The sequence below is a fragment of the Theobroma cacao genome, chromosome 7 (assembly GCF_053813885.1).
Source record: "Theobroma cacao isolate CCN51 chromosome 7, ASM5381388v1, whole genome shotgun sequence".
Lineage (NCBI taxonomy): Eukaryota > Viridiplantae > Streptophyta > Magnoliopsida > Malvales > Malvaceae > Theobroma > Theobroma cacao.
The window spans coordinates 14,669,424-14,687,185 of NC_142645.1; the positions used below are offsets into that span (position 1 = coordinate 14,669,424).

General features: G+C 34.5%; 1 non-coding gene across 1 annotated transcript; it reads right to left on the reverse strand.

Annotated features, from left to right (window-relative positions):
• Positions 1–9,868: 9,868 nt before the first annotated feature.
• On the reverse strand, positions 9,869–9,975 carry LOC148761725 (small nucleolar RNA R71). The gene has a single exon (XR_016027671.1). It is a non-coding gene; the product is annotated as a small nucleolar RNA R71 (small nucleolar RNA).
• Between the last annotated feature and the right edge of the window lie 7,787 nt (positions 9,976–17,762).

The window sequence follows — 17,762 nt, forward strand, 5'->3', positions numbered from 1 at the left end:
TTTCATGTTGCTTTTGTTATTTTAGCAGGATGGCTGTTTCTTGAGGGGATTGGAAACTTTTTCTTGGTGCTCTGATTCTCACTCCAGTGAGAAACTCTGGGGTTGTGAAGGCTTTCACCGGACCTGGTTCTTGCTGTAGCGAGAATGCATTTCGTTGCAGCGAGAAAGTTACTATAGCATTTTGCTGCAGCGAGAATCATTCTCGCTGTAGCGAGAAACTCTTTGTTTGGCCAGCCGAATTTCGCTGCAGTGAGAAAGGATCTCGCTGCAGCGAGACACTTTCTGTCCCACTTGGTTACCTTGTTGATTTTGGCCACATTTTTCACCCTTTTAACACTATAGTGAATAATTGACTTCCAATATTAAGGAATTAATTAACTAGGTCAGAAATGAGGGTTTAGAGAGAAATCCTCGGCCAGTTGAGAAACCCTTGGCCAGTTGATAATTGGATACCAATATCGCTGCAGTGAAAATTCATTCTTGCTGCAACGAGAATGCCTTTCTGTTGCAGCGAAGACCCGCTGTTTACTTGACTTGATTTGCATGAATGCTATTAAAGTTTTCCCTCTCCAAATCCTTTGTTGAGCATGGACCCTTTTCATCAAGTGATTTACTCATGTGGGGTTTACATGAGGGGTTTTAATAAGAATGAAATTAAATAGCATTGTTTTGAAAGTAAATGCATCATGATTTCTTTAAGTCTTCCCTATTGTTTTCTTGTTCTTTTCCTTGTTCACTCACTGAGTTTATACTCACCGTTTTCAACTTCATGTTTTCAGATCAAGAGGCAGCTGGTAACTAGGTCAAGGTGCCCTTGTAGATTCGTTTCCTTGGTAGGTATCTCGGCATTCAGTAGCCGTATGTCACTCGGGTCTCTCCGCTGGAAATCGAGTCTCCTTTTTGATATGTATAGATAAACCTGATGTAAATTATTAAGACATATGTTTTAGACAATACATATATACTCGATTGGTAATGCCACTACAAGTTGGCAATGCTTAGTATTAATTTGATTTGAAGTTATGAAATGTGACTTAGCAACTTTTGATGGAATGATGAACAGGTCATATTAATAGGCTTGCTTGGGCTTAGTGGACTACGTCCATTGGGCCCATGTGTCGGTCATGGCCCGAAATTTGGGTCGTGACAACATCAAAGCCCTAATTGTATTGAGATATGGTACTTTAGGACCAAGTATCCTCTCATCAAGTTCTCTAGGATGAAACAGGTCCTTTTAGGGATCAAGAGACCTTACAACCATAGAGGTGCTTAATGGTTGAGCCTTGTTCATGTCAAAACGTCTAAGCAATCTCTTAATGTATGCTTACTATTGGACAAGTATTCCATTTGCTTTGTGTTCAAGCTCTAGACCAAGGCAAAGTTTGGTTTTACCCAAATCTTTAACTTCAAACTTCTTTTTCAAATATTCAGCAGTTTTAGATAACTTTTTTAGAATTCTAATAAAATTCATATCGTCGACATAAACTACTATCATAGCAAATCCAGTTTTTGATTTCTTAATCAACACTCATGGGCAGATAGGATCATTTTTGTACCCTTCTTTAATTAGGTATTCGCTTAAGATTTGATAACACATGCGATCAGATTGGTTTAACCCGTACAAAGATCCTTGCTATTTTATTGAGAATAAGTTGCAGAGAGTATATGCTTCAAGCTTTTTGAATCTCTTAAGAATTTTCATATAAGTATCGGAGTATAATAAACCATACAGATATACTGTCACAACATCCATAAGATGTATTTCTAATTTTTCAAAAACTGCTAAGTCATAACTTTATTATATAGAGTTATTTTGACACATTTTGGAGGCTTAAGTAGTTAGATCTTTGAGATTTTAAGTTTGAATTGTAACATTTTAGGCGTCTTTCTAGTTTAAGTTTAATTACATGTTAAGTAGTTAATTTAAATTATTTTAGTTAAATTTATGTTATTTTGTTTTAAATTACTTTAAGAGTAGTATTGGTAATTTCTCTTATTGCTTTTGTAGGAAATTTGATGAAAAAGGCTCATTTGATGAAAATCCGTGCAAGTATGGTGATAGCTTCATTCATATATATAGCGGTATTTTGATCATATCTCTCTCTATAGAACTTCAAATGAGGTGATTCTTAAACCAATAGAATTCTAAGACGAAGGGCTACAAGTTTGTATTTAATACTTTCCTAGTTCTAACTGGATCGTGGTCAAAATATTTGTCTAATTCGAAGCACTGCAGCAGTATGCATGGACTAAACATGATGCGGTATTTGGAGAATATCTTTCAATCTAGGAGTCCAATTGATAGGATTTTTATTCCATTAGAATGTTTAGAGATAGAGATACAACTTTTATGTTTTCCATTTTTCCTAGTTTGGACCAGATCAGGGTGAAAATCACTTTGGAATTTGATAGATTGTCACGACACTAGGAGAACAAGGCTGCAACGCTGGTGAAAAAAAGCTCACCATATAATTTTCCTAAGAGCTCAACACCACAGCACTGCAGAAGTACCTTTGTAGTGCTACTGTAAAAAAAACTAGTGCCACGGTGCCAAGAAATCAAGGACGTGGCCTTGGGCAATTTTCCAAAAATAAAAATTTGATAAGATTTTAAAAATTAGATTACTTGGAGCCTATTTAAAGGACCTTTTTCAAAGGTTTTAAGAAGGAGGCAGCAACCAACTATTCTGGAGATTTGAAGCCAAGAACAAAGCAAGAAAACAAGAGAATTTGAGAAAGAATTGAGATTGCAAAGCTTCAACACTTAGTTTTTTTCTCTACTTTTGTGTTTCTTTTATTTTATTTGACTTCGATTCATGGCTAAATTTCTTTGGATATTGTTTTTATTACATATTATGAGCTAAATTATCTTTCTAGGATTGTGGTGGATTTCAACATGTAGTTTGAATATTAGTTTCTCTTTTATTTATCATGAATGAGTGTAGTTTTGCTTATTCAAATCTGTTCTTAATGCTTTTGATTGCTTGGCCAATAATTAACTGATTTGTGAATCTAATTGAGACTCCACAGAGAGAGATTTTAGATTGAAATAAGGTTTGAATAGTGTATGTTCAAGTTACTTAGGTGATATAATTCGCGATTCGGGTAGACATACACCAATAGCCATACATAGCCACATTAGGACACTTGCTTAATGAACTTAATTTAATTGATTCCTATAGATATATAGTGAACTAATTAAGTTAGGTATTTGTACAAGCAACTTGACGGAGACTTATCCATGGCTTTAGATTCTAGGTTAGTAAAACCCATCAGGAAAGATAAATAACAAGAAAAGTTGGTATCAGATGAAATGTTGAATGAACCCATCATCCTAGTGTCGTAACGTGCGGGTCCGGGAACCCGACCGCTAGACGTGGACGAAAATTAAATATCTCAGAGTCGCCACCAATCTCTTTTTTTACCTAGGCGTGATTGGCCACCTAATAAGTTTGTTTTATTCGACGAAATCCTAAATTAATTTTAGGTTATCGAAAGAACGATAAATCGGCCTGCGTATTTTTTAGAGTTGGGGTCGAAAGTACGGTTACGCACAGGGAAGGGTTAGCACCCCCGTGATGCCCGTTCCACGAACGGTACCATTTAATCATATATTATCCTAGCCCATTAATTTTATTCTTATATTTCCTTAATTGTTATTTATTTAATTTGTCTTTTATTCCATTAATCAAGTCAAAATGTTTTACGGGTTTGGCGCACATATGATGCAATCGTGAAATGTATGGCACAAAATCAAGATAATGCCAAACGAAAACATTTTCTTGAGCGTAGTTTCCAAATCTGCCCATCATACTGGTGGGATCCGGGAGTATTCTCTCACCTAGAGAAATATCTTAGAAACTCACCTTCGCAAGCTTACAAGGTAAATCCCATCATCGGGATAGTCGTTTGTGAGTAAAAAACAGTGCTTTCATGAATGCAAATCCTAATACGAGTAAAAACCTTTTATTAAAGATATTTCTCCGGACCCTCCCATCATACTGGTGGAGTTCGGAAGTATCTTTTCACCTAGGGAGTTTACCGATAGAGCTCGCCTTCGCAAGTTTTCTCGGAAAGTCCCATCATCGGGATTATGCCCGTATACAGAATATATCTATATGCCATGACATTTAACAATGCAATAATAATACGCGACGTACTCGTAAATTCAATATTCGTTTCTTATTTAATATTTTCCTTTGATATTATTTATCATGACCAAATATTTTACATTTGTTTATTATTTTTATAACCATTTCTATTTCGTCATATATTTTACCATGTTTGTATTTATTCATTTTACTATATAAAACTCTCTTAAAATCATATTCTTAAACCACATATATTTTTTATTATCCGTAATCATTGTTATTTATGCATGTGTATTCTATCCATTTTGTATTATTATGATTAACAAATTTATTAATTTCTCATTTCTTTTACTTGTAGACTTTGATTAATTGGTAATTTAATATATTCAAGGTTTTTCTTATTATTTGCTTAAAATTAGAAATATCGAAATTCTGAATTAGGACCCTCCCATCATACTGGTGGGGTCCTAATCGAAATTCCAAACCTAGGGAAATTTACTCGAAATTGCAACTTCTCGCGTTCCGAATGGACATCCCATCATCGGTCTTGATTCTAAAGTGGATGCTATATATATATATTTTATCATTTTTTATTGTTATTGTTGTTTATTATTATATTCTTAATTATTGTTATTATTATTTCTGTTCATTACTTTATTATTATTATTATTATTATTATTTATTTTAAAACATTCTATAGTTTTTTTGTTATTTCTATCTAAACTACGCAAATTTTTAATTAAATAAACTGGATAAGCCCTAAATAACAAGTCCAAATCCACAATAAATGGGAAAGGCCTCACCTTGCTTGGGCTAGAATGATGGCCCAAGTTATCTGGGCTGCATGGAGGGGCCCCAAGCCTGCTTCGTTGGTCTGTCAAGCTTTCCCCAGAATGCACCTTTTGGGGCTCCGGAGACTCCCTCAAACAACGCCGTTTAGGCGTGGATCCCTTTTAATTTCTTACTCTGCTGAAATGGCGTCGTTTAGACTCTAAACCTAGGTATATAAGCCCCTTTTTTTTTGCCTTTTCCTTATTTTCACCTTTCATTTTCTCTCTCTAACCGGCCACCCTCTCTGCTTTTTCTCTAGCCTCAATCGCACCCCTCTTTTCCCTTTCTCACCGTTGCCGTCACTTCCACCATTTTCCTCGCCGTCAACTGGTGAAACTTCAACCCACACTCTCCCTCGAAGCCTTCTCTCCTTCCGATCGACGGATCTAGCCTAGATCTTCCCCTTTTTGTGCCTCTAGTCACCCAAAATCGGGCCTCCTCTCTCTCCTTTTCAAGCTTCAACCGATAAACCTAAACAATCAAGATTTAATCCTAGAAACCCAGACCCAAAAAAGTCCCCCAAGACTCACTCATTTCTTTCATTTTCGTTTCATTTTTTTGCATTTTTTTATTCTAGATTGTGGATTGTGGATTTAGATCTTTTGTTATTATGGCTAGGGTAGTCTGCTGGTAGAAGATTAGGGTATTTCAGATTTGATTTGGGGTTTTTTTTTTGTTGTTGCTGTTTTAAAAATAAAAAATTTCTGGTTGGATCTAGACCCTTTTTTTTTAAACGTTTTCTCTCCTCCGCTTGATAATCTGCCCCCCTCCCCCTTTTAAAAAAAATTTGGATTGTCCAAAAATTTGGACAATCCAGAGGTGAAATCATACTCTTCTGAGCATGATTTCACAATGCTCTGGCAAACAGGAAGGGTTGGTAGCCGGAGGTGACCACTTTTCCCCAAATTCGGCTACCTTTCAGGGTATTAATGCCCTGTAATAATGGACTAGGGAAGGGGTTGAGCACACGCTTAGTCCCTTCCTGTTCATCCATTTTTATTATTTTTTTATATTTATTTCATACTTTTATTTTTTGTTTTTTTTTATTATATTTTATTTTTTTTGAAATAGGTGTCTACACCTAGGTCTTTAATATATTGCTTCTCTTAACTTATTTAGTTTGTTAGTTTATTTAGTGTTGATTTTTAACTGTTTGTAATTAGTTTTTCTTAAATTTTCAGATACTTAAATAAGAGTAATTCGTTTTATAATTTTAGTACTTAGTGAAACTTTAGAAACAAATCTCGTTGGAACGATACTCTACTTCATCACTATATTACTTGTTCGATACAAATACTTGCGTGTGCAAAATCGACAACAAGTTTTTGGCGCCATTGCTAGGGATTTTGTTTTCTTTGTTATTTGCTAATATTAAAATTTTACATATTAGTCTTAATTTAAGTTTTATTTTTGTTTTGTAGTTAAGTTCAGTCATTGTATGAGAAGAGCAAATATCTTGGAGACTATCCCGTGTGATCCAAAAATTAAGAGAACATTTTGCAGACTTCGATGAGAAAATCAACAAGGTTTTGCTCCAATAAATACAATGGCTGATCAACAAGGTGGACAGCAAATCCAAGAGTGCGTAGTAGCTGACAATCGTTACTTAAGGGATTATGTTGTTCCTTTGGTACAAGGAATTCCATTGAGCATTTAAAGGCCAGCTATTCAAGCAAACAATTTTGAAATCAAGCTAGCTATCATCACCATGATTCAAACATTGGTACAATTTGAGGGTCTTCCAATTGATGATCCCAATGGCTATATAGCAAACTTCTTGGAGATTTGTGACATGTTTAAGCACAATGGTGCCACAGATTGTAAAACCCGACCCTATAAATACATGTCATGACATACTTGCACTGAGTAGCATGTTATTATGCTAGGAAAGCACCTAAGAAAAGACGAAACCCGGTATCGTACCTAACAGTACACTTGAGTTGATTTAACCTCGAACTAGTTCAAATAGAAATTGTAGGATGAAATTTAATATTTAATAGTCCAGGAATGACTAAAAAATGATTGTTCGGAGTTCGAGGGTTCATTTGGGGTAAAATTGGAAATTTGGATGTTTAGAGGCAAAATCGTCATTTTGCCACCTAAGATAATAATTTGATCATGGAGTGAAATTTTTGACCAAGATTAACTATTTGGAGTATAATTTAATGATAGGAAGTGAAAAAGTTTAATTCTGATGATTTTTGGAGTGTAGGGGCAAAATCGTAATTTTACCACCTACGGACAAAATTTGAGATTTTGAGAGAATTTAGATCAAATTTGACAAATTGGAAAATGGTATGAGTATAAGGGATGAAAAATATGTCTATGGGCAATTTTTCAGTTTTTTGGGCAAAAATATAATTTTTCACTTTTACGGGGGTAAAAGTGTAAATTTCAAAAATTACTCCACCGAGACTTTGGATAAGTCTGAGAATTTTATCTAAGCTATGGATATGTGGGACAAGTGTATGGTGAAAATTTGGAAACAAATGGATGAAATTTTAAAAATGGGCCAATGGGAAAGTGACACGTGGTATTTTTTTTAATGAAATAATATTATTTTAATGAAAAGTCAGCCCATTTAAACCCCATTTTAAGTGCTGGCTGGCCATAAGGGAGAACAAGAGAGAAAATAGAGAGGTAAGGAAGAAAAAAAGAAAAACCAAAGAGAAACAAGAAAATTCAAAAGGGGAATTCACGTTTTTCGCCCGTTTACGCGTCTAACAATAAGATTTTTCGACTTTAGCTTGATTTCTACCTTTCTTATGCCTTTGTTTCTATTTAGCATGCTTGAGGAGAGAGATCAAAAAGTGATATCAAGGGCTGGATGAAATTCTAGGGGAGAGAAATTGAAATTTTTAGGTTTTGATTTTTAGTTAAATTGATAGTTTTAGTTAGTTAAATGTGTTTAGAAATTAAATTGGGCAAGAAAGCATTAAATTTTCACAATACCCACCCTTGGCTGAATCTGCAATGAGGTACAATGATGATGATCTGATTTTTATTCTAAGAGAAATGAAGAGAAAATGATGAAAAATGGTTAAATGTGATAGAAAAACAAAGTAGAAAATTAACCGAGTTAATGTCCCATTTTTGGCCGAATTTTCCAAGGAAGAGAGTGAGCTGATTTTGGTGATTTTAGAGGAATATTGGCTGATAATTAATGGTTAGAAATGTTGGAGAGAGAATGGGACAATTTAGAGCTACAATGGAGCACGTTACCAATTTATCGGGTAAAGTGCCAAAAATAGGTTAATACCGCGTTTAAGCCATTTTTGGCTATTGCATTTCATACCATGCATTAGTATAGGATTTAAGTCAAATATATAGTGATTTAGCATTAATGTGATGAATTGAGTAAATTTTTGCAATGTGTCAAGGAGGAGAGCCTTTCGGTAAAGGCAAGGAAATTATACCCGACGAGTAGTTATCGGGGCACCTAGAAAGCTTTTAGTTTGTACAAACGGTGAGTAAACTTATTATTATTGTAAATTATCTAGAGTTTATTTTTAAATGCTCTTTATGTATTTTATGAAATGAAAACGAGATTAAAACGGGATTTTTGATGTTTTATAAATAAATGTGACAAATAAAGATATATTGGGTTGATTATGAAATTCAGTAATTGGAGGCTGTTAACTGTCTTGAAAATTATATATTTTCCTATGAATGGCTTATGAGATAAGTATATGTGGCTATGTTTTGTAAGTGCATTGGGAAATTTATGTAAGCTGTTTTGACTATGCAAGCTGGATAAATAAATAAAAGCCACGTTATACTGTCGAAATTTTATTAAAATTGGTGGGTTAGTCACTGCAGTGACGGGTTTCCATGGACTGCCTATTAGAGGGGCACGATAAACTCGGTTATATAGTTACTCCAGTTGTAGAGGCGAGGAGGGTAACTCCCGGGGTAGTATTAGAGCTCACTTCACTTCGAACCCCCACGTGAATGTGTAACTCGATCAACGCCAAGGAACGACTTGTTTTAAAAATAAAAATGTGTTTCACATGTAAATGTTATAACAACCTTGGTGGACTCGGTTAGATGCATCGGCCAAGGTATCCCTGAGGATTAGTTTTGGCTTGAGCCTTGTTTTTAATAAAAGACATAAGCCTTAACAACTGTTTTGGTAAATTACAAATATTTTATGGTTTAAGAAATAAATTGAAAACATTATGAAATGATTCGTAATTTGTTGTTTAAACTTGCCTCCATTTTACTCGCCTTTAGATATTTATGATAATGTCTGTTTACTCATTGGGATTGCAAAATCTCACCCACTTCTTTTTCAAACATTTCAGGGCTGTGGTAGCTTATAGATACCCTATTTTGTCGAGGATTCCAGTTGACATCTCTACCACACAAACAGTAGATTTCTAGCACTAACACTGGGTGTATTTTGGGCCACTTGTCATTGTAACCATTATTGTACATTATAACTTTGTAAATTTTTGTATGTGTGAATTTATTTTACTTACACGTTACAAAAGATTTCTTACACGTGTTTCTATAAATATTGTTTTATATAAAAAAATGCTATATTTTAATCAATATTTTGAATAGTGATATTTATCTATAAATCCTTTTAAAATATTTTTGTCTTTTGATTTACTTGAGCAGGAAACTACTGAAAATTGTTTAAAATGGAATGTTTAAAAACGATTGCTCACAGAAAAGGCAAGAAGTTGATATGTAAGTCTTGCGGGGTTCTGATTGGCATTTCGGGTAATGAGTGTCAATTGGGGCGTCGCGGCGGTTGTCATGGGCTCGAGGGAGGTTCCAAGTCGTGACACAGATGATGCAATTCAATTGAGACTTTTTCCCTTCTCCTTAAGGGATAAAGTTAAGGCATGGCTAAATGCACTCCCTACTGGCTCCATAACAACATGGGATGATCTTACTCAGAAATTTCTTGCCAAATTCTTTCCTCATGCTAAGACAGCAAAAATGAGAAATGACATCACATCATTTCTGCAGCAAGATTCGAAATCATTATACGAAGCTTGGGAAAGCTATAAAGAATTGCTTAGGCATTGTCCCCATTATGGGCTCTCAAAGTGGCTTTAAGTTCAAACTTTTTAAAAGGGTTTGAGTGGGCATGTTCAAACTACCATTGAAGCTGCTGCAGGAGGAGCTTTAATGGCTAAATCGATCGATGAGGCATATGATTTGTTAAAGGAGATGGCTGCAAACAACTACCAGTGACCAACAGAGCGAGCAATGCATAGGAGAGTAGCTGGAATTTATGATGTTGATGTTATGACAACATTGTTAGCTCAAGTAGCAGCCTTAACTAAAACTCTTAAATCTTTTAGTACTAATAGTTTGCAAAGTCTTTTTGTAGCATGTGAGTTTTGTGGAGATAATCATGCTAGTCATCAATGTCCAAGTTCAGTAGAGACAGTACAATTTGTGAGCAATAGACAACAAAATAACCCCTACTCCAACACGTACAACCTAAGGTGGAGGAGTCATTCGAATTTTTCTTGGGCTAATAGTCAAGGGGCATCATCCATTTCAAGGCCAAATGCACCTCCAGGATTCCAACAGCAAAATCGAGCACCTCTTTTTGAGAAAAAGCTAGCTGTTGAAGACTTACTAAGGCAATATATGACCCAGAATGACAGCTTTATACAAAGCCAAACAGCTCTTATTCAGAGTCAAGCAGCTTCATTTCAAAACCTTGAGAATCGGGTTAGGTAACTTGTAAATTTGTTAAACAACCGAACTCAAGGAACATTACTTAGTGATACAGAGGTGAATTCAAGGAGAAAAGGTAAGGAACAAGTTATAGTAATCACCCTAAGGAGTAGAAAAGAGGTTAAACATAGTATTAGGCAAGTTAATTTTCAAGATGAGCCTATTGAGAATAAAATGGTGACTAAGATAGTTGACAAGCAAAGTTAAGAGAAAGAAGCAAAGGCAACTTTACCACCACCACCTTTTCCTCAAAGCCTTCAGAAACAAAAGCTTGATAACTACTTCCAAAAATTTCTTGAGGTATTCAAAAAGCTTCATATCAAGATTCTTTTTGCAGAAGCTTTAGAGCAAATGCCATCATATGTGAAGTTTTTTAAGGACATATTGACAAAAAAGAGAAAACTAGAGGACTTTGAGACAATTATACTCATTGAGGAGTGTAGTGCAATAATCCAGAACAATCTTCCACTAAAGCTTAAGGACCCAGGGAGTTTTTCTATCCCTTGCTTAATTGGTAATTTTAATTTTTCAAAAGTTTTGTGTGATTTAAGTGCTGATGTCTCGATTATGCCTTTGTTTGTTACTAGGAGAATTGGACTGAACAAGATTGAACCCACTATAGTCTTGTTGCAACTAGCTGACAGAACGATAAGGCACCGTTATGGGGTGATAAAGGATTTCTTGCTTAAAATTGGGAAACTGTTAATTCCAATAGACTTCATAGTACTTGAGATGGAAAATGATCAAAAGGTTCTGATCATACGAGGACGTCCATTCTTAACCACTACAGGTGCACTAATAGATGTAATGAAAGGTCGAATAACTTTCAAAGTTGGAGAGGAGGTAGTTGAATTTACTATTTTTAATGCAACTAAGAGTCCTTCAACCACAGCTCATTGCTATAGAGTGGATTTAGCTTATAAAGATCAAGGTAATCCTACTCCACCACCTACAAGTAAGCAAGCATCAATTCTTGAATCAGAGCCACCGCCACCACAGCTCAAAATTAAACAGTGTTATGATGAGCATGATCCACTACCTTCAGTTAATATTGATTTTAAGGTGGGACAACAAGTGTTACTAACCAAATCAAAGTAGTCAAGTCCTTACAAGGTGGTTAAGGTCTATTTGTATGGTGCAATAGATATTTGTAGTGAAGCTACTGAAACATTCGGAGTGAATGGACAACGTCTCCAACATTACTTGCGAAGTGAATGGATTGCCAAGTATCCTCAAGTACTTTCGTAGACAACAAAAAAGAAGTATCATAGTCAAGCTAGTGGCTATAAAGAAGTGCTTCTTGAGAGGCAACCTAAGCAATATTTTTTTTAAGTTTAGTTGTTATTTTAGTTAGTAATTGTTTTTCTATTTAAATAAGTAGTTCTAACCTTTCCCTAGCTTGTTTGTTGACTCTACAAGTTTGAAAAGCATGGAGATAAGGAGGATGAAAATTAGAGCTTTCAATGCATTGTCAGCATTGATAGGGGAGTGCCTTTTTCTTATTCTTTTTAGCTTTTCACATTGAGGACGATGTGCAATTTAAGTTTGAGGTAGGGTTTTTTTTTTTATTAGCTTTCATGATATTTTACGTTAATTATTGTCGTTTATTTTTTTTAATTTTATGCATGTGCATTTGCATTTAAGCTAGAGTTAATTGTGTTAATTTTGTTTAATTTACCTATCCAATGATTAGAACTTAGTTCATTCATATTTTGATTCTTTGAAACATGTTAATTCTTATGTAAATTTGTGATATGTATTTAAACAATGTTTGAGTGATATGTAAATTCTTATGCTAAGCTTCATTGTTAGGATGAGATTTCTACATTTTGAGCACTATGTCTTTTACTTAGATTTATTGTATTTATTTAGAAAAGGATTTTGTGAATGCAAATTTTTTAATTGTGTATTTGGTTCTAGAATTTGTTTGATTCTCTCTCAAGGCGAAATCCTAGGCTATACTTAGTTAAGGAGATGATTTAGGCCATTTTTGGACCGATTGAGCCTTTTGTAGCTTTCCTTTACATAAATTATCTTTAATTTCCCCCTTTGAGCCTAATGACATCTTTTCTTTGTTTGAACACTTAATTTTTGGCCTAACCCTTATATTAATATTTTCAACTATTCTTGCATCCCTCATTCCTAAGTGCATACGTCAACTTAGAATGTGTTATGAGCCACATAGTTAAAGAGGTAGTCAAGATGACAAAAAAAATGATAAAAAGTTCAAAAATATGATTGTATTCATCTCGCTACCCAATAAAAGAAATAAGTTTGGGGGTGTGAAATTGAGAAAAAGAAAAAAAGAAAGAAAGAATGAAGTGTTGAACAAAAGAAAAAGGTTGATGGAAAAAGGGTATACTAGATGAAGGAAAATAAAGCTATGAATGGGTTCTAGATTAACTATATGCTTAGGGTGATTTGAGCTATACATTATCTCATATTCAACCTTAACCCTAGCTATACATTGCAAGCTAATTAAAGTCTTATTGATCTTTAACATAGTGTTAGCCTACATTGGTGGAGAGAGAGATGAAAAGCAAACTTATGGAGTTAATTACTAGTTTGAATTTTGCATGAATGTCAACTTATCCTGATTGTACAATATTCTAAGTGAAAAGATTGCACACACACACACACACACACACACACGAAATTGCACTTAATGATGAGTTTGCATTTGGATTGAAACATGAACTCGAATAATATTTGTGTGTTGCCAAGAATTATGATATGGATTGACTTTTAAGGATATTAAAGGTGATTAATGAAATGGTGCAATTGAATTTTAGTTAAATGTTTTCATGTTTAAGTTATTGCATGTTGTTTTATGTTTTGCTCGAGGACTAGAAAAATCTTAAGTTTAGGGGTGTGATAACTCTATTATGTAGAGTTATTTTGATACATTTTGGGGGCTTAAGTAGTTAGATCTTTGAGATTTTAGGTTTGAATTGTAGCATTTTTGTTGTTTTTCTAGTTTAAGTTTGATTACATGTTGAGTAGTTAATTTAAGTTATTTTAGTTAAATTTTATGTTATTTTGTTTTAAATTACTTTAAGAGTAGTATTGGTAATTTCTCTTTTTGCCTTTGTAGGAAATTTGATAAAAAAGGCTCATTTGATGAAAATCCATTCAAGTACGGTGATGGCTTCATTCCTATATATTGGGGTATTTTGATCATAACTCTCTCTACAAAACTCCAAATGAGATGATTATTAAACAAATAGAATTTTAAGAGGAAGGACTACAACTTTTATGTTTATCATTTCACCCAATTCTGACTGGATTATGGTCAAAATATTTGTCTAAGTCAAAGCACTGCAGCAGTATGCATGGACTGAACATGATGTGATATTTGGAGAATATCTTTCAATATAGAAGTCCAATTGATAGGAATCATAAGCCATTGGAAATTTAAGAGATAAGGCTACAACTTTTCTGTTTTCCACTTTTCCCAGTTTGGATCAGATCAGGGTGAAAATGATGTTCGAAATTGATAGACTACAGCAGCATTGGGAGAACAAGGCTACTGGATTGGTGAAATGAAGCTCACCATACAATTTTCCTGAGAACTCAGTGCCGCAGCGCTGGATAAAGAGCGCTGTGGCACAAATGTAAAAAAAACCCAGTATCGAGATCCAAGAAATCAAGGCTGCGATGCTGAGCGATTTTCCAAAAATAAAAATTTGACGAGATTTTAGAAATTAGCGTACTTGAAGCCTATTTAAAGGACCTTTTTCAAAGGTTTTAAGGAGGAGGCAACAACCAACTATTCTGAAGATTTGGAGCTAAGAACAAAGCAAGAAAACAAGAGAATCTGAGAGAGAATTCAGATTGCAAAGCTTCAACACTTAGCTTCTTTCTCTATTTTTGTGTTTCTTTTATTTGCTCTGACTTGGATTCATGGAGAATTTCTTTGGATATTGTTTTCATTGCATATTATGAGCTAAATTATCTTTCTAGGATTGTGGTGGATTTCAACATGTAGTTTGAATATTAGTTTCTCTTTTATTTACCATGAATTGGTGTAGTTTTGCTTATTTAAATTTGTTCTTAATGCTTTTGATTGCTTGACCGACAATTAACTGATTTGTGAATCTAATTGAGACTCAATAAAGAGATTTTAGATTGGTCTAAGGTTTGAATAGTGTATGTTCACGTCACTTAGGTGATCTGATTCGTGATTCGGGTATGCATAAACTAATTGCCATACATAACCACATTAAGACACTTGCTTAACGAACTTAATTTAATTTATTCCTATAGACATATAGTGAACTAATTAAGTTAGGTATTTGTACAAGCAATTCGATGGAGACTTGTCCATAGATTTAGATTCTAGGTTAGTAAAATCACCCAAGAAAGATAAATAACAAGAAAAGCTGGCATCAAATGAAATGTTGAATGAACCCATAATCCTAGGTCTTTAATATATTGTTTTTCTTAACTTATTTAGTTTGTTAGTTTATTTAGTGCTGATTTTTAATCATTTTTAATTAGTTTTTCTTCAATTTTTGGATTACTTAAATAAGATTAATTCGTTTTATAATTTTAGTACTTAGTGAAACCTTATAAACAAATCTCCGTGAGAACTATACTCTATTTTATCACTATATTACTTGTTCGATACGTATACTTACGTGTGCAAAATCGATAACACTAAGCTAATAAGGAAACCAAAGGCAATCATATCCATCACAAGTGATTGCGTCTCATCATAATCAATCCCAAGTCTTTGAGAGAAGCCTTGGGAAACGAGTCAGGCTTTATACCTTCTGCCTCATTTTTTTCATTTTGTTTTTTAACAAAGACCCACTTGTATCCAACGAGCTTTACATTGTCAGGAATTTGAGCTACAAGTTCGAAAGCCTCTCGTTTAGCTAGGGAAGCTAATTCAGCTTAGATTGCTTCCTCCCACTTAAGCCAATCTTGCGTTTGATGACATTCAATAATAGATTACAATTCATAATCATCATTTGTAAGCACATGAGCAATTGAGAGTGCAAAAGCATCATCGATGATTATTTCATTTCGATGCCAAATCACATTACAATATGTAATGGAAATCTCAATATTCCTAAAGTTAGTTGTCTTTTCATGGGTTCATGCCTCTTCAGGGGCAATAGGCTTTTCTGTAGCAAGCTCAACACCAGGCTTTTCTGGAGTGGAATCTTGATTCCTCTCCCTTAGTTCTCAAGGGACAGTGTCTTTTCACCTTATCAGTTTTCCATGCTTTAGGCATGAGCCATTTTGATCCATTTCAGCCTTTCTTCAGGAACATCAATCGTAACTGGAACATTCACAACTAGAATGTGAGACATTGTAACCTTGGCAACATCATTAAATGTGTCAAGAAATCTATTGGCAATGACAACTAAATAGATTATACGTTGCACCTCATTTTCACATTCAGGAATTCTTGAGTCTAAATTTGATATATTTTTCTCATTCCAAGAGAAAATCTCAACTGGTTTCTGTTTCTCCACCATGGAAGCCTTAGGTATCCCAATCGGTGGAAACATTGTTTCATCGAAATGATAATCTACGAATCTAGTAATAAAAAGATCACCCATCATTGGTTATAAAAACCTATAATGGATGGTGAATTAAACCCAACGTAAATGCCCAAACTGCCTTAGGGATCCATTTTAGTCTTTTTGGTGGTGCTACAAGCACCTACACAGCATAACCAAAGGTGTGTACATGTGAAAGGTTTGGTTTATAACCTAGAATCAACTGAATGGGAGACTGTAGGAGACTAGTAGTAGGGCATAATCTAATTAGTGTCATTGCATGCAAAACAACGTAACCCCAACGCTTAATGGTTGAGCTTTGTCTTCAATAAAAAAGTATAAGCAATGATTTGGATGTGTTTAATTAGGCATTCTTCCAATCCATTCTGAGTATGAACATGTAGAACCAAGTGCTCAACCTCGATTCCTAGTGAAGCATAATACGCATCAAAGCTCTTTAATGTAAATTCACCAACATTATCCATCCTTATGCTCTTGATTGGATAATTAGGGAAATGTGCCTAAAGCTTTATAATCTGTGCAAGTAAACATGCAAAGGCGACGTTGCATGTAGATAACAGGCAAATAAGGGACCATATGTAGGATGTGTCTACTAATACCATGAAATATTAGAACGGTCCACTTGTCGGTTGTATTGCTCCACAAATATCACCCTGGATTCTTTGCAAGAATGAAGGGGATTCAAGATTCACCTTTGTCATAGATGGTTTAGTAATGAGCTTTCTTTGTGAACAAGTTTAGCAGGTACAATCTTTCAGCAACAAAACCTTTTTATCCTTTAAAAGGGGTCCCTAGTATTTTAGATTATTCTACACATCATCGTAGTTCTCAAGTGACTTAGGCGATCATGCCAAAAGTCCAAACTCATCAGGATTTACCAGTTTCCAAGACATTGTAATGTATGATTTAATAGCTAAAGTTTCCAACTTCTCATGGATGGTCTTTTGGCTTATCTTATAAGAAGTGATGCAGAGACATTCCTTATTTTGCTCATAAATTGTCTCAATATGGTATTCATTACAATGTACATCTTTAAAGCTAAGTAGATTCATTTTTGATCTATCGCTTAGCAACGCGTCCTCGATATGCAAGGTGGTGCCATTTGACAAAACAATTGTGGCATTTCCAAAGCTATCAATAATCTTAATGGGGATTTGATATTGTATGGACATTTGCCTTACGCAATATCGTGCTTGAGAAAAGGTGCTTGCCACAAAGTATGATATGTGTCATTGCATTATCAAGCAAATAGACATCTTCTTTTTTCTCGATGATTCGCATTTGCACTTGTATTGACAACTTCAGGTGTCAAATATCATGAAAATATGCAAATTATGTTGGGATGAGGCTTGTAGCCAATTGGATTGGTTAAGGCTTGATTCCAATCATGCAACAGTATCATTCATGTTGAATGACTAGAGGTTTTCCTTCATCAATAAGACATCAATTATAATGAGTTATAAGCTTAATTGGATGAAGTCCATGAGATTAATACGCCTTGCAAAGGAACTGTAACGGGTTACAGTTATGAGATCTTTATGCATCAAAGCATAATCTCAAAATGTTCCTGGTCAATGTATCATTGAGACTGGACATCAATGATT